Source organism: Mixophyes fleayi, chromosome 6 (assembly GCF_038048845.1).
Source record: "Mixophyes fleayi isolate aMixFle1 chromosome 6, aMixFle1.hap1, whole genome shotgun sequence".
Taxonomy (NCBI): domain Eukaryota; kingdom Metazoa; phylum Chordata; class Amphibia; order Anura; family Limnodynastidae; genus Mixophyes; species Mixophyes fleayi.
The window spans coordinates 61,545,176-61,568,768 of NC_134407.1; the positions used below are offsets into that span (position 1 = coordinate 61,545,176).

Here is a 23,593-nt window from a genome sequence, read left to right on the forward strand (position 1 = left end):
AAATCTATCTTGCAAAAATGACCACTTAAGAGAGTTAACCATTTAAGTGTGGTTTACTTTTGGTTATTTGCTTATCAATGTAATTATATCCACTTTGTGTATTATTGGAAGATTGTTGTGCTTTGTATTCTCATCATCATCTTTTATGTGGAAGTCTAGTGGCCTATGTCTGTCTCTAGCCACACATGTTGCAATATCATTGGAGGTAATAAGCAGTTGGCCATATGTCACAGCTCATGGCCCCAAAACAAGCAAGACGCTCAACAATAATCCAATCAATTGGATTTTTATCGCTTATGTTGGAAAATGTGGATATAACGGGACCATGCATAGCCTGTGTGTGCGGTTATCTCCTAATCTCACTTACAGACCTCAGGGTAAGTCAGAAGGGATCCAGCTACTTAATCTTGGCACTGAATTGGCCACCCCATTGTGTGGTGTAATCCTGTCCTTCTGTAGGACTATTATGATTATTTTCCACTTTATGATTGCTGGACTACATCAGTCACATCCAGTAATCAGCCATATAGCCTCATACATGCAATATAGTCATTATACATAGCTAAGTGCAGCACTGAAAGAAGCCATCCAAGTTAGTGCTGACCCTCATTTGTAAAATAATTTGCCTTGAGGGTCTAATGCTCTCCTGCCCTCCTTGGCAACAAGTCCCCTGTGTGGTCCTATAAGCATAATGTAATTTTGATTGCTTAAAAAGGGTAGGATTGGAATGTTTACAAAATACAATGTTCTAACTACACAATGTAATTCTGGAATATATGTAAATTATCTGGTGTGAGCCCAACACTGGATTTGCTAATCTGCTTTTACAAATGTCCAGTACAATAATATGTAATGATATATTTCTCCCAAACAGTCCAAACTGTTGGAGCCTATAGAAATAATTTATTTTCTAATGTAGCACCATATTCTTAATTTCTATTAAAACTCCATAAAAGGTGCATTCCCACTAAGATTTTTTTTTTTAACAGCAAGTTTTGTTCCTTTTTTTATAATGGAGCTTAAACTAATAGCCATTTTCCCAGATGGATCTCCTATAATTCATTGTTCCCTTTGCAAACTTCATCAGTGTGGCACTCAGGAGGTCAGGAAGCTCTGATTCGGAACAGCAGAGGAATGAGGGGGTTGGGTTTTCATACTATGATCGCTATAAAGCCTCTGTGCTCACTAGATCATCATATGTCATGTGACTGTAATTGCCATGTTAATCACATGACTGCTGGTAAAATGTAAATCATTAATAGCGGCTTAAATCAAAGACCTAAGGAATAATGAGCAACTCAATGTCTCTTCTAACAGGTAACCAGAATGATTTATGTAAAAAGCAAAAACAAGTGGGGATTGCTCCTTTAATAGAAAAAACAAGTTATGTTGAAAATTTCAGCAACATTATTATTGGTTCTCGGGAGTTGCACAAAATAGGTTTGTTAGAACTGTTGTACAGGTACTATAGTGCCAAAATAGGCACATGTCTAAGGCAGCACTCTTCAGGGGACAGTATACATAGAAATCGTTTTATGTTAATGTACTATTTTCCATATGCTGATGCTCTGGTTTCTTAATGTGCTCTATTGCGTGTCAGCAAGGTAATTGCCCCTTCCTTGTGGGACAAAGGGCCACTTGTGAGGCTCCTGAAACATATCATGTTGCCCCCCACTAGTCTAGGGAAGCCTGCCTGAAAGACACACTGCATCCCAGTATGATCGCTATCTGGTGAAATATTCCAGCTAGTGTGTGCATTCAGCAATTTCTCTCACAGATAAAGGTAACATTTTATTTTACTGAAAAGGTTATTTGAGGACACTAGTCATTATATACCAGCCAAAGAGTTTGTCAAAAAGAAAACTATCTGGAGCAATTAATCTGCACACAGATTATTGAACTTTCAGAGTGCAATGATATGAATCTCTTTTATCATGTCATTGTGTAAACATGTGTTTTTAGGCCTATTGTACACAGTATACCTTCTTTGTAATGTAACCATTTAGCCTGATTATTAATCCCTACATATACATTGATCATTTACATTCTTTAAATGATCAATAAAGTAAAATTACCCAAAGCAGGTGGCAATGATCAAAGCGAGAATAGTTTTCATTCTATATTCACCCATCCTCCTCATTATTCCCGAACAATTTGCTATAGATTTGTGTGCGTGCAAGCATGTCCCCTTGCTGGTCTGGAAATTCCACTTAATATTACTGATGAAAGATGTTGTAGCGCAGGCATTTTTTTCTTTCAGGTAGCGTAATTGTCCTTTTTTTTACTGTACCCATTGTGTAAACTGGCTTGGGAATGTGGAAGGAGAAGAACGCATTCACAGCTGCTAGGTCTGTATCCCGCTGCATCTTAGGAGGAAGCACAAAAGCCATTCCCAGGTGCACTCCTACAAATGATAGTATTGAACCAAGGACAGACCTTTCCCCCCAGCTTACTATATTAAAGGAAAATGATTGATGTCTTGAAAATATTGGTATGAAAAACAAAAATCCTATGTATATTAATGTACAGAAAATGCAATGTCTACATTTTTCCAGAAACCTTATGATCATTACCCTCTGTTCTCATGCTCGATTAACTGCACTATGTACACTAAATCTATAGCAGTGGTGGGCAACAGGAGGCCCATGGACTGCTTCGTGCCCCCAGCAAGCTGCTCCTTATCTGATTAGTATGGGGGCAGCCGACTTCTATGTCACATGACTTTTTCTGCACAGTGCAGGGAGGTCACATGGTATAGCCAGGGGAGGAGAGAGTTCACTCTGCACTCCATCCTTCCTCTGTGTGGCCCCTTTGAAGACTAGAGGGCCGATCCTGCGGCTCTCCAGCCACTTCATGTTGCACATCAATAGTTTATGGTAACACGGCACCAGGAAGAAGAAAAATTTGGCTAGACCTGACCCTCTTTTGCGAAAATGGGCTGCCTCTGTCATACCAGTAGTTTCTGAGCTACATCTGATGATCTTCATGGCAACATAGCGGCACAGTTCTGATTCGTTGGTTCCATTCTGATCAGGGCACTATCTGTATCTATGTTATCCCGATTTTCAAGTGAGTTTCTTCTTGGTGCTATGGTTTCTGTCCCCACACTGGTGAAATTAACATGGTAGAGAATTTAGACTGTATGTTCGACTGAAGCCAGGGATAATGTGAATGATTAGACATTATTTGTAAAGCACTGAGGAATATGTTGGCGTTGTATAATAAAAATCTTCAGCCATCAACAGCCATCTTCAGCCATAAGAGTGTGCTTGTTCATCAAAGGACCAATGAGATAGCTGCATTTAATAAGAGCTAAAAGATGGTTGCAACACTAGGACCTTTTAAATGTAAAATAATAAAGTTACTGTGGATGATATGTTTTTTGTACAAATTATTTCATTTTTCAAATGCAATTGGTAACAGCTCTTACATGCCTCTGGGCAGAAAGGTCTGCATTCCATAGTCTTAGATTGTGCTAAAGGTACCGTTGCAGTCAGGGTACCTGGCTAAAGAGTGAATGGGAGCAAGATTAGAGGTGAATCTATCCTCTTTGTTCTTGTAACAATGATTTGGAATCTAATGTTGTCATATTTTGCTTAGTGAGACTGTTCTGCTACTATAAACCATTTATTACCCAGATTCAGACTACAGTGATCACATAAAAACCCCTGATATGAGCCGAATAAAATCAGGCAAACCCTGCGTTATTGTTCAGGCTCCGACTTGGATAGATTAACAATGACATTGACAAAGCTATATTTTGAGATAATAAAATGAATCTGTGATTCATGTCTCATTCGTTAGACTGACTGCAGGATTACAATAATAAAAAGATATACCAAGCAGTGTAGACGGATAGCCAAACAGTGAAGTATCTGTTCTGGGAGAATATACCAAGAGAGTGGCTTCATTTTCTCAGGTCAATAAATATATATCACAATGTTTCAAAATTATTTGATCTGTTCATTTTTGTAACACAGCAAATTCCTCTGGTTATACACACTTCTACAACCTTACTTTTTGGTAACTACAGTCATGGCCAAAAGTTTTGAGAATGACAAAAATATTATATTTCACAAAGTCTGCAGCTTCAGGTTTTATGATGGCAATTTGCATATACTCCAGAATGTCATAAAGAGTTATCAGATGAATTGCAATTAATTTCAAAGTCCCTCTTTGCCATGACAATGAACTTTATCCTAAAAACAACATTTCCACTGCATTTCAGCCCTGCCAGAAAAGAACCAGCTGACATCAGGTCAGTGATTCTCTCGTTAACAGAGGTGAGAGTATTGAAGAGGACAAGGCTGGAGATCACTCTGTCATGCTGATTGAGTTAGAATAACAGACTGGAAGCTTTAAAAGGAGGGTTGTGCTTGAAATCATTGTTCTTCCTATGTTAACCATGGTTATCTGCAAGAAAACACGTGCAGTTATCATTGTTTTGCACAAAAAGGGCTTCACAGGCATGGATATTGCTGTTAGTAAGATTGCACCTAAATCAACCGTTTATCGGATCATCAAGAACTTCAAGGAGAGAGGTTCAATAGTTGTGAAGAAGGCTTCAGGGCGCCCGAGAACATCCAGCAAGTGGCAGGACCAAATCCTAAAGTTGATTCAGCAGTGGGATCGGGGCACACCAATGCAGAGCTTGCTCAAGAACAGCAGGCAGGTGTGAGTTTATTTAGACGCACAGTGAGGTGAAGACTGAAGATGGCCTGGTGTCAAGTAGGCCAGCAAAGAAGCCACTTCTCTCAAGGAAAAACATCAGGAACAGACTGATATTCTGCAAAAGGTACAGGGATTTGACTGCTTAGAATTGGGGTAAAGTCATTTTCTCTGATGAATCCCCTTTCAGATTGATTGGGCATCTTGAAAAACGCTTGTTCGGAGAAGGAAAGGTGAGTGCTACCATCAGTCCTGTGTCATGCCAACAGCAAAGCATCCTGAGACCATTCATGTGTGGGGTTGCTTCTCAGCCAAGGGAGTGGGCTCACTCACAATTTTGTCTAAGAACACAGCCATGAATAAAGAATGGTACCAAAACATCCTCCAAGAGCAACTTCTCCCAACAGTTTGGTGACGAACAATGCCTTTTTCAGCATGATGGAGCACCTTGCCATAAGGCAAAAGTGGTACCTAAGTGGCTCGGGGATCAAAACATCGACATTTTGGGTCCATGGCCAGGAAAATTCCCAGACCTTAATCCCATTGAAAACTTGTGGTCAATCCTCAAGAGGCGGGTGGACAAATAAAAACCCACAAATTCTGACAAACTCCAAGCATTAATTAGGCAAGAATGGGCGGCCATCAGTCAGTATGTGGCCCAGATGTTGATTGACAGCATGCCAGGGAGGATTGCAGCGGTCTTTAAAAAGAAGGGTCAACACTACAAATATTGACTCTTTGCACAAACTTAATGTAATTGTCAATAAAAGCCTTTGACACTTATGAAATGCTTGTAATTTTATTTCAGTATACCATAGCAACATCTGAAAAAAAGGTCTAAAAACACTGAAGCAGCAAACGTTGTGAAAACCAATACTTGTGTCATTCTCAAAACATTTGGCTATGACTGTATAATTTGAAGCACTGGTGGAAGTGGGCTGGTACATGGTGGTATGGTGGTATGACATTCACTTACATTTCCATGACAGTTTTTTATACCCCCACTTCTAAATTTCCACTTTGACCACTGATTTGATGAGAAAAGGATTTAACTTTGATGCTCTGGGTTCTATTAGAAAACATCTTTATTTACATGAAATGGTATATTACATGTTTGGGAGTTAGCTTTGAAGAAAATCAGTCTGCTAAATATTTTATGTGAACATCCGCAGGGACATTTAATAATAATAATAACAATAATAAAGTATAATAAGTATATCATGCCATAAATGTAAATATACAGTAAGTACATTATGTAGAATGCTATTATCAAGACACTTTGTGGCTTTATATTCTATATACATGCAATTCATAGTATTACAATGAAGGCAGTAGAAGTAACATACCACTGTATAGCAGCCCTACTTTCAGATATATATATATATATATATATATATATATATATATATATCTCAGATTGACACTTGAAAACATCAAAGATTCCTAAGTATTCTCCCCTCGCATTGAGGTAAAGGTGAGTTTATGTTAGGATTTACTGAGCAGTTTTTAAATGAGGATATCTTAGAAAAGTGTCAGTATTCAAACAACAGATGGGCATTGTTTTTGGAAGGAAAAAAGATCTGATCAAGTGATCTTGAGCTACCCCCTTATGTGAAGTATGAGAATCATGAACATGTGTAGACAGCTCCATATCAGTGTAAAGAAAAGGCACTCTTTGTCCAAGGTTTATTTACATTGTGTGTAAACATGCATTGACTGCCAGAGTGTAATCCTTAAACCGCCTAAGGTCCTAAATAAACGTATACTGATTCATTATGTATAGATATGTACAGATAATTGCTGCTACTGATAGATCATGGTGTGCAAGTGATATTGCTCTGATCCATATGCCAGATGATTAAGATTACCTCGTAATTACTTTGTTTTGCCCCTGGTAGAGGAACTCTGTGTTATTAGCTGTATGGTTTGACAAATTCATAGTCAGAGATAAGACAATGTTTTTTTTACCCAAATGAATTCTTTTTGGTTTTCTTGTGTTGAATATTGACTCAATTCACTGAAAAAAAGAAATAAAAAAGAATGAGCAATAGACACGATTAAAGCAGATCATGTTTTGTATTTCAAAGGACATGAGCTGTAACCATTATTTAAATCAAATATTTTTCCAAAAATGTGTTGTTGTATTTTAAGGGAAAAATGAAGTACAGCTGCAGAATAAATACAAATTGGGCTGCTGAAATAGGGGGTCATCCACACAAGTGTTTTCTCGAGCTCTGAGAAAGCTCAGCATAGGGATTTATGCTGCAGTTTCTGCAGTAATATACACAGGTTCAGAGGAAATCGGAGGAAAATGCTGCTGACATGACTGGAAACTGGGAAGATTTCTGCCCCTCTGTCTCAAAAATGACTGAACAGATTAAGAGATATATTTATTAATTTACTGGGTTTTGCCCTATTAATTATCATTTGTCATTGCAACGATGACAAATGATTTTTCGGACACATTTATTTAAACAATCATCCTGGGACAGCGCATCTGATAGGAGGCTGTTTCGGCGATGATTTCACTTACAGTAAAAGTCCCATTCTCTCTGGTCACTATGGCAACCTTACGTCACACATGCGCAAAGACATACTAGCTATAGTAACCAGAGGGGACGGCAGTAAGCTGCGGTGAGGGATCCTAAGTTGCCTCTACCGCAACGCTCTCTACTTAGGCTTCTATTGCTGACGCCAGCTTCAGATGTCTTTAGCTATTGTGGGCAAATTCGATTTTCGGAACTTGATAAATCATGCAAAACTGCAGTACCCATAGAAACGTTTGCGACCACAGCAGATATCTCCAATATCTTTAACATTTAATAACTCTGATCGTCAATGTTGCCATTCACCGCCGTTTTCGGGGGATTTTATGCAGACACTACATTAATAAATGGACCCCTAAGTGAGTTGGACAGCAGTGACAATATGATATGAGCAGAGCTGAGGGATTTTCTTAGCCAGCACATGCAAAGTTATTGCATGCACCGTAACACGCATGTTCAGAAGAGGTCCATGAGACTATAGGGACATCGCTGGGCTCCATAGCAAAATTTGTTAGGGGCACGGCGATGTCACTGTTCTGCCCCTGGTTGCACTTGTTTGGTGTTCACCCAATGAAGAGTCCCCATCAGGTCTAACAATAAAGACGCCTGTACCAGACAGCCAGATCTCTGCATATTTGGGCGTACAAGCATATGGGATTTGGTTGAAATGGGGTATAGTGGTATAATCACATCAGGGTCAACCAAACCTATGCCCATGGAAAAGCTGTTTTAAAGTGATTGTAAGAAGCAGGACATCAGGCTTGGTTTTCTCTAAAATAAAACAACGTCAATCGATTATTCTGCCTGACGTTAGTGATTTTTTTGGCTAGCTCTGATGGTATCGTGTTTATATGTTAGTTTACCCATGCTCTTATTTTTTTAAGAAACAGAAGAAGAAAAATGAAGTAATTACATTTACAAACTCAAAATAATGAAAAACACAAATTTTAGAACTTTGAGAACCCCAGATCAGATATCTTTTCTAATTGGATTTTTATTTTTATTTTTTATCAATGAACCTGTAGCTTTCACTGTATAAATATTAACATGTGGTAAGTGGACAGAGGAGTATGTGTATTGACATACGTGAGAATATTTAAGTTCAGAGATAGGCATGTATTTTGTCTTCTGTGGCCTGTCAGAGACAACCCTGCATGGCTGGTAATACTAATACAAACACTATTAATGCAATGCTTACAAAGAATGAAACCAAATGATGTTGTTTATAATAAAGGCTGAGTCATCACTAATATCAGTGTCATATGGTTTAAAACAATTTCCTACGATTATTCAGGAAACAATCTATTCTAAACCTGCAACTAATATATTCTGAGAATACGAACAGAGAATCGGCAAGGACATAATCCTTACTATGTCTTAATGACAAAGATCCATGAGATAATAGCCACTAATTTCCTGTGCAGACAGATAAAATAAACCTTCCTCTTTGACATCAAACAAGTATGATGCTTTGCTGTATGATATGATAGCAGACTGTGGTGCACAGAAAGCAGGACTTATAGCCTCCTGGAAATCATTTGTATGACATAAAGGGATTAGCATTGCTCCCTTGCCTTTTGATATTTGATTGTCAGCCTGTAACCTCTGTTGAACTGATGTCCACCTCAACAAGAAAATTTCATTAGCGTACCTTCCTTCCTGGCAGCATGACAAATAGTACCAGAGAGTAGGGACTAGGAAGTATCCATGTGCTTGAGGACAAACCTTACAGATGGGAAAGTGGTGTGGTGGTGTTACATAATATATAAATAGAGCCGGAGAGCTATTGATTCCCTAGGTGTCTAATAGCTGCTATTGCTTGGGGCGAACTTGCCTTCAAAAACTGTGTAGCAGGCCCATCTTCATCTCCAGATTGGATCCGGTTTCAAGTATTGATTGGAGTGGGACAAACTTACTAATTATATGCAGTTTATATTTGAGATTTCTATACATATATAATTACATTATATTTCAACAGTGAAATTTGTTGGTTAACTGCACTTTAAAGCATACTTACCAACTTTCTGAAGTTGGCTTCCGGGAGCCTGCCGGGGGAGGTGGGCATAATGGGGGGCGGGGCTTCACAGTTTGGACCCCCGTCCCGTGACGTAACGATGCAAACGCGTCATTTTACAGCAGGATTCCCGGTGAATCGCGGGGTTTTGGGCCTAATTCTGCCCACTTCCTAGTGAAGTGGGCAGATGCAGGAGATTTCCACACTCTCCCGGGAGTCTGTGAGACTCACGCGAAATGCAGGAGTCTCCCGGACATTCCGGGAGAGTTGGCAAGTATGCTTTAAAGACTGGCTGCATCCATCATGTTTTGGCAATGCTTTGTAAGAAATAATTTCTTTACCTGTTTCTAATCATTAACATGGGTGGTTCTGTCATAGTGTTAGCGAAATGGAGTAAATAAGTAAAATTTATTATTAAAGCAGCGTTGTGACTGGCGCTCCACCAATCCAGAAGCGTACCAGTCAAACTGATTTCTCTTCACACATGTTATAATATATTTATGCTTGGTGCACTTATTTTCTAATTGTGATAACCTGTGGCAGATTAATTAAATAAAATCAACTATTATCACACTGTGAAAAGGAGTTTGCAAGGTCCAAGCAATAATTGTTTTACAGTCCTGTCTCTATGCAGTCATCAAAATGTCTCCTTATATTCCCCATTCTCCATATTATAGGTGCCTTATCTCCAAATGGGCATATATATACATGCATTAATATGTATGTGCATTAATGAGTACATCCTTAATCTCTCAAGTGTGCTTTCATTGCTGCATCCGGCTATAAATAACAGTCTGAGGGAGAATCTCCGTCAACCTCATAAGAAACAGCATGAGACACATGTAATAGCTTATGGTAAATAAATAATAAGCAACTATGGTCTAAACCTATTATACATAATGGTGCACTTCCTATTCATAATATGCGATATATAACTAATGATGGCATGCATAAAGAAACCTTAAATTGTAAAGTGCTGTGGAGTATGCTGGCCCTATATCAGTGAATGTTATTAATAATAATAATTATAATAATAATATATAATATAATATATTGCTCACACCAATATATATATATATATATATATATATATATATATATATATATATATATATATATATATATATAATATATTGGTGTGAGCAGAGTTATATTTGTTTGGATGGTTATAACTCCTCCTTGAAGCTGCCACTTTCTCTTCTTTTCTGGGAAATATGGTATGTTGGTATATTATCTGGCTTAATCATCTATTTGTTTCCCTTCACCTTTCCCATATATCTATCTGATACATAAGGCCCTAAGGCACAAGTAGGAATCAAATAGCAGAACCCCCTCCCCATCTCCCAGCCTTACTTCTCAGCAGGCAATGGGGTTGGAGGTCATTAGAAAAGATATTTTGCTTTGTCTGCACAGCAGGAGGTATTTTGTGAAGGCGACTGTAACATGCATAGGCATATGGTGTTTGCTAAACACGATGTTTAAATTCATCCAAATTTTGCACAGCACGCTCATAGCCGTTTGGCTTGTTAGGTAATGGATTCCTTGGGACCGTCTCAGTAGGTTATTTGAAATAGAGAACCTTCAGTTTAGCTATCTATCCGCACCTGTTTCCTGAGGCTTGACTCTTCTTGGGTAAGTATTTTCTAATGTTGCCTCTAGGCACACCACTCACCAGTTCCTTCATTATACAGTATTTTCGATCCGCCCCTACCTTGTTACTGCTTTCTGATCTCACAAATACCTTTAACAAAACTTCCCTATGCACCCTCCTTGCCCTGACAAACAGAAGTACATCTAGTTGGATTCTCTGCACACTTGAATCATTTACATATAACGAAGAGTATTAAAAGATTTGATGCAAAAGAAAAACATTATCAATTCTATAACCCGCAGGTCTGTAATTGCAAAATATACACAGCTGCATAAATAAATAGGAAAGCGAAAGAGCATGTAACACTTGCCAAAGCCATGAGTTTTGTTTCTTTAACAGATTTAAAAATAGTAGTTGCATGGAGGCAAAGCACATTCAATGTTTCTTTGACCTCTATGTGGAATAGCTTTAGAAAATTTAAGTGTTTTATACTGTTTTACATCTGTGTCTTCATTCATTTTCTATGTAATGGAAATAGTGAGAAGGAAATGGTGCGATTGTTCCTTTGGCAAGAAATTTTGTGCATTTTAACAAGAGATCACATATTTGAGGATTACAAAATATCTGCTTTAAACTCCTCTGCAATTTTTTTTAAAATGCATTTAAAATCACCTCTGTGTTTAACCCATTAACTGAACAATGCAGAGAAGTTCATGGCATGAGATGCCTTGTTAAGCTGGGTACACACTACACTGTTTTCGTCCAATAATCGGCTCAAACAGCCGGCATACGACCGCTCGTTCAAAAGTCGGGTCAGTGTGTGTAGTGACACGATGGTCGAAAGTCTGCCCAAATGGACGATTATCGCCTCATTTGGTTGGTCGTACCATTTAATATTTTCATTCCAATCTCGTTTCCGTTGTGTAGTGTGTATAAACGTCCGACCGATCCACAACAGTGAGTATGAAATTACAGTCATTGCTCACGACAACATGGCTGTAAAAAGTCGCTAAAGGGACATCCGCTCTTCCCTTTATCGTCCTAAACAAGGCTAGTGTGTATGCAGTCCATGGACCGAGCAATCGTAACATCGATCGCATGTAAAATCGCTCGGCATAAAAAGTTGGTCAAAATTTCTGTAGTGTGTACCCAGCTCAGTGGCGGATCCAGGGGGGGGGGGCGATCGGGGCGATCGCCCCCCCCTAGCAGGGGCTTGCTGCCGGCGGCTGCACACTGTGCAGGTCCGTTCAGCAGTGACAGTGTGCTGCCCGGCTGCTCTGATTGTGTTTTAAACACAATCAGAGCAGCGGGGCAGCACACTGTCACTGTCGAGCGGACCTGCACATACTGTGCAGCCGCCGGCAGCCTTAGAAATTAGAAATGGGCGGGGCCTAAATCGCCCCCCCTAAAATCGCCCGGGGTAGGACAAATGTCTGGGTCCGCCCCTGACCCAGCTTAACAAGTGACTTTTATTTGTATTACATTTAGCAAGGTTTTCCCCTTGGCACACCCACAGGTTAACTTTGTATATTGCCTAGACTTTCTTTTATCCTTCTTTTCTAATGTTTGTACCTATGTTGCATGTTATTTGAATGTACAGTACACGAAAAGGCTAAATAAAGAGATATACAAAATGAGCACTATTTATTGCGTATTCCATTTAAAGAGTCTCTTATTTGTCGACAATTTTATTCCAATGAGTCACAAAGTTTTAAAACCAGGGAATGACCGTTTATGGGCATATTTAGAATTTAGTGAGTGGCAACTGCCGCAAATATAGCAGGGCCAAGATAAGATTATTATTTGCTTTGATTTTTTACAGAGATAGACAAATAAGAAATAGAATTGGTTACATAGTTCACAACAGTGTAGAGCATTAGCAGCTGCGATGGAAACGTTGTGGAATTAGATTAATGCTTAATATTGTTGAAACGTACAATAATGTAGAGAACGATAAACTCTACTGCTTAGGTACAATGGACTTGATTCACGTCCGAACACAACATGCACGTAAGTTGCGTTTTTAAAAGGAGCGCGGAACTTGTGCGTAGTTCCGATCATATTCAAACTAAGTGTCTCTCAAGTTATGTTTCGATATGAATCTGGGTGTGCGCCTAAACAGTACTTGTATTAGACACGCAGAACAGACTGCAGTATACGCATCATACTTACGTACAGTAAAAGGTCGCCTAAAACTGTTATGTGATCGTAAAATAAAATAAAATAATAAGTCTTAAAAATATTTATATAAATGATTATACTGTATTGTTATTATATTTTTGTACATTTTGTGTACATAAATAAATATGCTTTCAATGCATACTGCATTTTTATAGTATATCTTACAGCTGTTCTGGAAAAGCTAGTGGCACGCATATGTTTACTTTTTAAATTCAAAGTCTATGCCATGCCAGTCATCACTATGATCCGGTATTTACACACGTACGGGTAAAAACAAGCGTACTTACAGCAAACACAGGACTTGAATCAGCTGGATCTGCGGCAGAATGCCCTTACGGTACATGCCCTATGTTAGTCCGCCCCTTCCATTCTTTGTTCCAACTCTCAAGGCATAGGGATTTGTGTCATTTGTGTTGAGACATGAATTGAATGAAATTGTGTTAATTGGCGTAATGTCCGCTATTTCATGCAAGATACGGTACGCAAATGGGACATACGTCTGAACATGAATGAAGAAAATGTATGTTTATTTGCTGCTCTTTAATAGTGGGGCAATGCCCCTAAATGAGGTTATTTGGTTGTGTCCCCAGGATCCCGGTGAACGGACAGGAAAGAGGTCAGGAAGTTGTGGGTAGATTTTGGAATGATGGGTTTTATATGGGGGGAGGGGTCTGTGAAGCTCACATGAGCCATTTCTCGAATATGTGTTTTCTGCTTTTGGTGTAGAATAGTAGATATAAAGCAGATATGGTTAAATACCTCCTGATGAGAGGGAGCATCTGTTTTTTTTTCAGTTATGAAGGATCTGATAACTGGCAGTACAACAAGTGCACATTATGCATTTGTCTTTGAGCTTGCCTATTGGGGAGTGTACATTTTACACAGCATATAACAATTGTACATACATTTATTTATCATTTTATTAACAGTTATTTATATAAAGCCACATATTGTGCAGCACGTTACAAAGAATATTTAATTATTCCCATACTGCTATATCAGTAATTTCAGGTGCGAAGTTCATTTGATAAGAACTGTCCAAGAATGATATAAATAGTCATGCCATGGTGTGACTGCTTTGTCTGTGTGCACTATCATGTGGATAATGCCTGAAAGGAACAGAGAATGTAGAACTGCACGCAGCATATATGATGCTCCCACATGTCTGAGCAAAGTCTTGTCTAATCAATGCTTAACTGGCTCCAATTTTCCTACCCTGTTATTAAATGACAATTACCTTAGTATGTACATATATACTGCTTATTAGACCCAGATGTTAATATTAAACAACTGGAACAATAGACAAAATTGATGCGTTTCATTCAGGTGTTAGGTATTTGTGTTCCTAAATGGGATTTTTGAGAACATCTGCACTCTATCAATGATTGCAAATGGTAGGCAAACAGTTTTCCTATTTCAAATCCAGTTTACTAACACCTCCTTGCATATTTTTCTTTTTTTTGTTAATTTAGATATCATGCATGCACATCCTACATGTTATTCAGTATACAAAAGCCATCATCTTTGCCCACATAGATTAATTTGTTTACATTACTAGCAACAGTTACAATTACATTACATTACCTGATGCCGTTTGCATGTGAATGTATGCGTGCAATTTGGAAGAACACTCCACAGATAATTAGGAAAATTAGCAAAATACATATTTTATTTCTATTTAAATGAATACTGTTATTCTTGAATGTAATTTTCATCACACTTAACAAATTGCCTCCTGAACTGCACCTGAGATTCATCGCTCCTGATCTCCCCCGCTTTATAGTCATATATCCGTCTCTGTGGTTTTCAGGTCACATTTCTTTAGAATACACATGTGTGCATATATATATATATATATATATATATATATATTGTGGCAAGAGCCCGCTACTGTAGAAGCACACGCGAACAACTTCTTCCGTTTTATGGTGCTTTATTGTCAGGATGGTAAATGTTTTGACACCGTATACTTGCACAGCAATCATGGAGACCCTAAACGCTTGCTATACATAGACCAGCTTTCTCTCAGGACCAGCCAGCTTTCCCAGCGTTGGTCTCAGTGAACAAATGGCACAAACAAGCTTTTATACATGATACTGCTCCCCCAGCCTTAGCTTGATGGACAGGTGACACACCCACCTTCTCTTTAAAAGAAAACGCCAATCACTGGCTCTGTTTCAACTAACAGACACACCCTGTCTGTTTGCTGAGAGGAAGCAGCTTTTAAATCATGTAAGTTAACCAACTTTAAACTACACATAAGTCTTTACTTGGTTTAACCTGAATCTAGGTGCATAACTGCGCCAATGTCTCACTCTGCTTGTATGTTTTCTTTGCATATTGTCAGATAAATGCCTCCCTTTGTCACAATATATATATATATATATATATATATATATATATATATATATATATATATATATAATTATATGTATAATCTATAGATATATCTATAGATATATCTATCTATCTATCTATATGTATATCTATCTACCTATTTATCTATCTATCTATCTATATATATCTATCTATCTATCTATCTATATATATATATATATATATATATATATATACATATATATGTTTTTTATGGTAATTTAGAAGTTGTGGTATGGAAAATGTAAGTTAATGTATTTGATAGTTTTACAATCAAAGCAGTAGGAGTGTCTGTATAGCATACAATCGTATACCAGTCCACATATATTATATAGCAATTTAATCTGCTCACATCTAGTCAGAGGCAATAACTGCTGTCATATAAATGGAAATCATATTGTCACATTAAAGTTGCATTTCCACCTAAAATAGTTTTTGTGGCTCTTGTCTAAGGGATCGATGAGACACGTGTCAGAATTTGCTCAGGCTGTATTCCAGTTGGTAAGCACCCCTGAATAAACACTCGTCTGAACCAGCCCTAATTAATTTTCCGAACTCAGAGACATATAAATGCCAATTCTCATTATGTAACTTAGCAGATAGTTGGCACCCCTAAAGTAGTATAAGGAAGGATTCTACAGGCCCGGTGGTATGGTAGAGAGACGAAGGTCCCCCCAGTGGTGTTGGAATAAAACAAGGAACACAGGGCTAAAACTGCATAAAATCGTGGGTTTATTCTCTTTGCTTGTGGCCGAAGGCTTTACCACAGCAGCAGGTCAGTAGCGCTAGTGTAGAGAAGTAATAGCACAAAACCATCAACATGCAATGTTATTCAACATGTCATAAATTATTTAATTATTTATAAATTAATTATACCGCTTATAATTATCAGACAAACATCAGCAGAGATGCAACAAGGATTAATCCAGTTTGTTCAGGTTAGATGCTTTCTAGTTCACTCTATGATATATAGAACCCAGTGGGGTAAATTATAATCCACAGGTTTAAGTGAAGTCTCAGCTGACACATGAAGCTTGTTTACTTGTAAAAGTTGAAATCAGTAGTCCACTTAGCAATCTGTCTAAGGGAATAAGCAACTCTATCCCAGCAACTGTAGGGTTAAACAACTTGCAATTCTGAGTGCATACAGTAATATACCTGTGATTTGCAGGTTATTACAGCTATGTTCATGTTTGAGAATCATTGGTAAATAAGGAAGACCTTAGTGGTTGGTTTTCAAGTGCTTGGTTGCCGATAGACCATGACCATCCCATGGAGAGGGCTTGTCCATTCAATGGGATAATTGCTAGTCCGCCACCAGTACCCTAAATTCCTTAAATTCTCCAGTGTAACGCTGCAGGTATCACTGTATACCACATGCAGACCAGCCTTTGTGCTGCTCTGCAGAGTAGCACCACGGGGGACCTTTCTCCATGATTATTCTGCCCTGGAAGCTAATTGGTGGAGTAGAGAGAAGCGATCAGCCTCTTCTGCTAGCTCCTCTCCTTTTGACCAATCAGCATTTGTGACTGCATCAAGAGTGAGATTTGAGGACGAAGGGAAGGATGAAGGGGGCGGGCGGAGGTTCTGGATGGCCCGGTGTGCTCCTGTTGTTTTAATACCGAATGGTCAAAATTTGTATATGAATTGCTCACATGTGGTTTTTAAAACGTCATTGGAGAAATCTAATTCCATCGTGAGATAAAAGGGAAAAGCTAATCCACACGCACAACATATTATAACACAGGACTTATCTGTAATGTAGCTTAAGTTGTAAGACAATTATTGAGAAAGGCTTCTATATACAGTATAATTGTAAGAGTGTAAGCTTGCGAGCAGGGCCGTCTTACCTCTTTGTCTGTATTACCCAGTATTGTTTATTACTGTGTTTGTCCCCAATTGTAAAGCGCTACGGAATTTGCTGTATAAATAAATGTTGATGATGATGTACAAAAACATGTTGTCGTCAGCCTACATTGATGTGCCTACAAATAGTGGGCTTTTTATGAGCTGCTTTTACAAGTGACATCTATGGCAGACAGCAGCTGGTCAATTCAAAGGAGCTGACAGATTGCTTAATCTTGCATCAGAAGGAGTGTATACAGAACCAGCAGTAGCCTAGAAGTCACGTGGAGATGTGTCTTATTTACACCCTCTGCCATTCCTGATGTATTCAGAAAAACAAGCCTTGCCCACTTGGACTATGATATCACACAGCTTCAATGTGTTCCACAGTTACGATAAAACACTTTAATTTGCAGAGCACCCTTTGAGTGTATAACTGAAGTAGAAAAATCTTTATGCCAATAGGTTCCCTTTTCTGAAAACAAAATATTAATTTATAAGTATAACCATAATAAAACATAATAAAAAAACAGATGGGGGCATGGGTGGATATGTAATTGTTAAAATAACTACAGGAATAAAATCTTGTGGGGGGCAGTTGATCGGCAGTCACAGGGAGAGTTACAGTGAGTGGAGGCATGTTGTGTCTATGTCTGTACAGCTTTGTTGTGTGTTACCATTGTTGCTCATAACTTGCATTTTTGTTTTTGCTGTTTTTGTCTCTATTTGCAAGCATCTTGTCATTTGTTTCCTGCTTATATAGTTCGCTATGCTAATGCAGGAACCCAAGTAGTTAATGCATTTTCTCCAAAAACAGAACAGTGTGCAAATGGACAATTGCAAATATTAAAGCAGCAGCATGATTGTAATGATTCTGAAAAAAAAACCATATACTGTGTGTATATATACATATATATATATATATATATATATATATATATATATATCTCCCACCACTGTCTTCTTGGGCATAGATATATAAGCATCCCCCTAAGGTCAATTGAGTGCAAGGAGTGTGTAGCTCTAACAGGGTTGCTAAGAAGTTGGTCTTAAGAATGCAACATCTATGCGCACTGTTATCATTTCCAGACAGTTACATCCTATTGCTGTTCGTATCCATCACATATACTTAAAATGTAGACCATATATATATATATATATATATATATATATATGGTCTACACTTTAATATTTATATATATATATATATATATATATATATATATATATATATATAAATATATAGTGCTTTTTTGTCACCGAACTCACCGAAACTGAGTTCTTGCTTAGTTTTTCGACGGATTTTCCAAGTTTTAAAAGTAACTTTTGAACATTAGATGTTTGGTCCATTTGGACTTGAATCACCCTGTCGAGTGTAGCAGGTCGGTGGCAAAAACATTAACGGTGCATGCGGGCTGCTTGTGTGTTGAGTCCGATGCATGTGCGCTTCATCCGCACTGATTGTGATGGCACTGCTCGGCTTGTGGCGCTGCTCAGCTTGTGATTGGTTGTGTGGTCGCGCACTGAGTGCTTACTGTGGGCGGCGACCTTTATGTTTCGTTAAACAACTGACGTGTGTGTGTGTGTGTGTACAGTGATTGACTACGTGATGTGAGTATATATATGTATGTATATATTGTATGTATATACATGTATAACCCAGAGGAGAGGTTTATAATGTTGGAACGTATGTATATATTTTTTAAAAAGTACGTACAGTTAAGAGCTCTAATTCATGAAAGTGCAAAATAGCACCTGCTTTTACAGATAATTCAATTTGCAGAACAAGATTGTTTCATGGAGATGCGGAGACATAGAAGATGCATTTATGGTGTTTTCCGAGTGCACAGTATTTTTCTCCCTCAAAGGACTTGATTTTCTTACATTCTCTAATGTTTAAAATCCTTGTTCTGTGCCTAACAAATGGGTACAATTTTGCACTTTTATGGAAAAGCGTATATTTTAGATCCACTCTCACATGTCATGAAATCATTCAAACAGACAAACATGACACATGTAAGAAAGACATGCACCCAATGTCCTCTTACTCTCATGGTTTATTTAAGACCTAAAACAATTGCTGACGCAAGCAGTATTTTAGAATAAAAGGTTAAAGTTGAAATTAGTGAAGAGATGTCTTATAGTAGCAGTGACATTTTTACTAATCCCAGCATAAGCATTTTAGGTGGATCTACTAACCCACAAAAGTAGGCAAATCCCCTTTCACAGGGGGATTTACAAGGACCAGGAAGTGGGTGTGCACCTTGAAATGAAAGCATGATCCCTCAGCAAAACTATTTAAATTGGACCATGACCATGTGTCCGGACCCTTTAAGACATCCGTCCTCAAGTTTGACTTTTTTTCATCTTCAAGATTAGCCCACTCCATTCTATGCTGATATCTTAGTGATGGGCAACAAATGGTCAGTCACCTGGTGAGCTTTCACCTGTGGGCCCCAACTGAAAGCCATAGCTCTGACTTATTCCCTGCTTTACGCCATAAAGCAGAGAATAAGACAGAATGAGAGCAGCCGCCTCCTCATCACATGACCTCAGCACAACTCAGGGAGGTTATGTACCATATCAGAGGAGGAGGGAGTGCAGTGTATTCTGCTCCAAGTGGTCTCCCTCTTTCCTTTGTGAGCTCCTGAAGGTAAGTAATTTGTATGCTGTAATTAGGTTACTAGATTAGCCAATGAGTGAGGGCATGTGGGGTAGTATGAGTGGCATGTGGAGAGATCGGTGTGGCATGTGGGGAGGTCTGTGTGGCATGTGGAGGTAAGATGTGGAGTTTTACACGTGGGATCTCAGGGTAAGTGAGAGGCATGTCTGGGCAATTTGGGATGCATGATGTGGTGGTGCTAAGGTCATTTTGGGTTTGCTTTTTATAACTAAAATTAAGGGTATTATGCCACCCTTTGGTAGGTTGGAAGGCTGTGCATGTGGTCTTTGAAGTATATCAAGTTGGTCATCATTGCCATAGATGGTACCTGGCTAGACAACCTTTCCCCATTGCTTTTCAGTGCTAATTTTGCTTTGTATTTTCAATGCATGTGAAAATGCTAGATAATATGTATAATAGTGATATCATGTGCCAGTTGTATTAGATTTTTATTCTCTCCACTGGGTAATTTACAAAGGATGATGGCAGGCCCATTGTGCACAGCTTGAAAGGGCTGCAATATGCAGGCCAATGCATTTCATGTATTTCAGTACAATAGTAATACTTTTGATTTGTTGGAACTTCTGAACATTCATCACCCACCATCCATCATCCCCACCGTAAAATTTTTCCGTAAAACATTCCATTCTCCTACTCCCTAACTGGTTCCCTTTTCTCAAACCAGGGCCTCCGGGAACAAGGGGCAAGAGAGGACATAATGGGGATCCAGGTACTGTATATTGTCTAATTAGTTTTTATGTTCACAAGAACAGTTCACATAAAGTTATTTTAGTGTTATTTGAAAATAACTGGATTTATTTCTGCTTTTTTTTTTTACATTTGATGAATTCAAAATTGATAATTGTATAAATGACAATTCTCCAAAATATATATCTTTTACACACATCAGTGACCAAAAACAATCAAACATACGTTATTTGCTTGTACTGGATTGCGAATGCATTGTTTGAAATAGACTTGTATTTGATTTAAGAAGTATATGTAGATTAGCCCAGATGTAAGGCGTGTGACTTGCAAATGATTCTTTATTAAATTTTGTTTTGGTTGATGTACAAATTTGGAAGAGGGGATGGAGTGTTGGATATGAAACAATTGGTACAGGAGAATCCTACTTTTTATAATGAATAAAAATTGTTCATTTTCAGAATTTTGTATTAACGTGATACTCTGGTACCTTTTATAGTACCAATAAGATATACCCCTGTTAAAATACCTCTGCTAATACCTCAGTACAAAGGAGAGTTAACCTGCTAGTGCCCATACCTAACTTTCATCAATATAACTGGCCAATTTACTTATGTTAGAAACTAGTTCCCTGTATATGATTGAAAGGTGCCCTCCCGGTCATTATGATTAATACTTTTGTGTGAAGTCTAACTTAAAGGAGTACGTTATTGTTCACTATGAAGGTAGAGCGAGCACCAAGAAACCTTTTGGTTATGTGTTGATATTTTGTGTGTCTACTTTGCCTTGAACCCGTTTTCCGGCACAGCACAGATTTGTTGCCACAGAACCTGAATCTGAAATAGACTAAAGTAGGATTTTTATGGCATTGATCAACAAAGTATTGAGTATCATGTCAAATAAAAATAAATATTCCAAAACCCCTCCACATATTAATAAAAGTAGAAAATAGCAATGATTCAATATGAAAAAGTATTCATAACCCTTGCAGTTGCAAGCTCAAATTTGCGCAGATGCCATACATTACCTCAAAGGCACACAATTTGTTCATTGACTCCTGCGTATAAAAATTAGTGTAATTTCTCATGAAGATCTAAATATCCCTTTTTCTGTAAAGTCTTACAGCATGGTAGAGACTAAAAAACAAAAAACAAAATTCCAATTTTGGGAAATCTCAGACATGATTATAGAGAGGCACAGATTTGGAGAAGGGTACAAGATCATTACAAAGCATTGATCATCCATTGGAGCTCAGCGCAAGATGTTGTACAGGAGTTGAAGAAGTATGAAACTACAGCCACACTGTCTAGATCAAACTGCCCCACTAAATGTAGTTGCCGGATAAGAAGGGCAATAATCATAGAAGCTACTGCGCGGTCCATTGTGTCATTAAACAAGGATTAAGACCTGGCTGAACATAACCCATATGTTTACCCACAAAAAGTTTGCATAGCACCATCTAGAAGATACTTGAGGGATGTGGAAATCTGTTTTGCCTGAAAGCTAAGCTGTACATACGCCACAAATCAAACACTGTCACTGGACACCATTCCCACCCTGAAGTGTAGCTGTAGTAGCATCATCTTAGGAGGGTGCTTTTCTGTGGCAAGGACTGGCAATTTTGTCAGTATTGATAGGACCATGAATGGTTCACATTGCAGAAAAATATCCTGTGCCAAAAAGCTGAAACTGGGGAGGAAGTTTGTCTATGAACAGGACAATGGTGTAAAGGATACTGTAAGAGCAACATGCTTAAAATGAAGAAAGATCAATGTCGCTGAGTGGGCCAGTCACAGGCCTGACCTTAATCCAAAATCTGTGTCCTCACACTTGCTGCTCATCCCCAATCCCCAACTATCCTGACCCAACTTTTGCAAGGAGGAATGAACAAGCATTGCCCCATCTTTATTTGTAATGTTAATAGAGGCTTATTCACAAATACAGTGCAATAGCGGACATAGGTGTGGTCCCTTTAGCATTGACCGCGGTGGATGGACACTTTTTAAAAGGTTTATATGCGTGTATGTGTGTATATATATATATATATATATATATATATATATATATATACACACAGATAGATAGATAGATAGATAGATAGATATATTTCCTTGAAAACCCCATATGTGAATATTGCAGGATAATAAAATAAATGTTTAGATTTGTACACCTGTAACTGGACTGGTTTATCATTTGTTGGAAATAGTGTAAAACTGTCCACTTAGTCAGCCAAATAAAGCTAGAAGGTACAGCAGAAGTGTATTATTATATTGCTACAGGACTGTATCATAAGTGTCCTGGCTGCCCCCACCCAATTCTAAGTCCAAGAGGGGGAAAGGTATTTCATAGTGCTGATTATACCAGTTGCCTGACAGTAGCCAGAGATAACCTCACAGTTTTAGGACAAAGGTGCCGACCGTTCCGGCGCTGGGTCAGTCCCCTCAAATCAGGACTGTCCTGCCTAAAATTGGGAGGATATTGTACCATAAATGGCCTGTGATGTGACTGAAGTATTTGGGTATACCTTGTATTGTGTGATGTTAGTTTTACTTTCTAAATTGTATTGTATTAGTTGTATTTTATTTACCTTTGCACATCACTTTAATGCTAGTTTCAAAAGTTTACAAATACACTCATGAATATTGCAAATGCTCTTTTATAGATAAGTAAATTGTATTTTAGCTACCATTATTTTTTATGATATTTTCTTCAGTAGTCACATCTTTTCTACCTGCACAATAGTCTTTGGAAACATCAGCAGTGCTGTCAAGGTGCCAATGCTACTGACTTGCTTGACACGAGCACTATGACCATGCTGAGTGCTTCATGCTGAGCTACATGGGTTGATGTGAGAATGAGAACGGAAGGAATAAGGAGGAGGAATGGTTCATAGTCAGGAGAAGAGAAGGAAAGATTCAAAAATAAAGTAAAGGCTTTCAAACATTACTGTTTGAATTTTTATAATGGATTCAGCATTGCCTAGAATCAATCGTTTCCTTTTTTGA

General features: G+C 38.2%; 1 long non-coding RNA gene across 1 annotated transcript in view; it reads left to right on the forward strand.

Annotated features, from left to right (window-relative positions):
- The window catches only part of LOC142160277 (uncharacterized), an 84,650-nt gene extending 64,036 nt beyond the window's left edge, over positions 1-20,614 (forward strand). Inside the window, exon 3 of the long non-coding RNA XR_012693131.1 lies at positions 20,569-20,614. This is a non-coding gene — a long non-coding RNA (uncharacterized LOC142160277). The remainder of the gene's footprint in view (positions 1-20,568) is intronic.
- Positions 20,615-23,593: the final 2,979 nt, after the last annotated feature.